Raw genomic sequence first — 230 nt, forward strand, 5'->3', positions numbered from 1 at the left:
ATGAGAATTGATCCTAAAGTGTTATCTTGTATCAGTGATCGCTGAGGATTCAGACTGAAGGGGCTTGAGGAAGCGGAAGCCGGAAAAGGCAACACTAGTCCTAGGTTTGATTGTGCGAGGTAGGATTTCTATCCCTTTTCCTTGTGAGCCTGTTTTAAAAAAAAAAAGATTTTGGCCTTGAAAATGTTTTAAAGAAAGGGATTGATTTGTGAAAGAAAATGCTTTGAAAA

This window comes from Morus notabilis, unplaced genomic scaffold (assembly GCF_000414095.1).
Source record: "Morus notabilis unplaced genomic scaffold, ASM41409v2 Scaffold752, whole genome shotgun sequence".
Taxonomy (NCBI): Eukaryota; Viridiplantae; Streptophyta; class Magnoliopsida; order Rosales; family Moraceae; genus Morus; species Morus notabilis.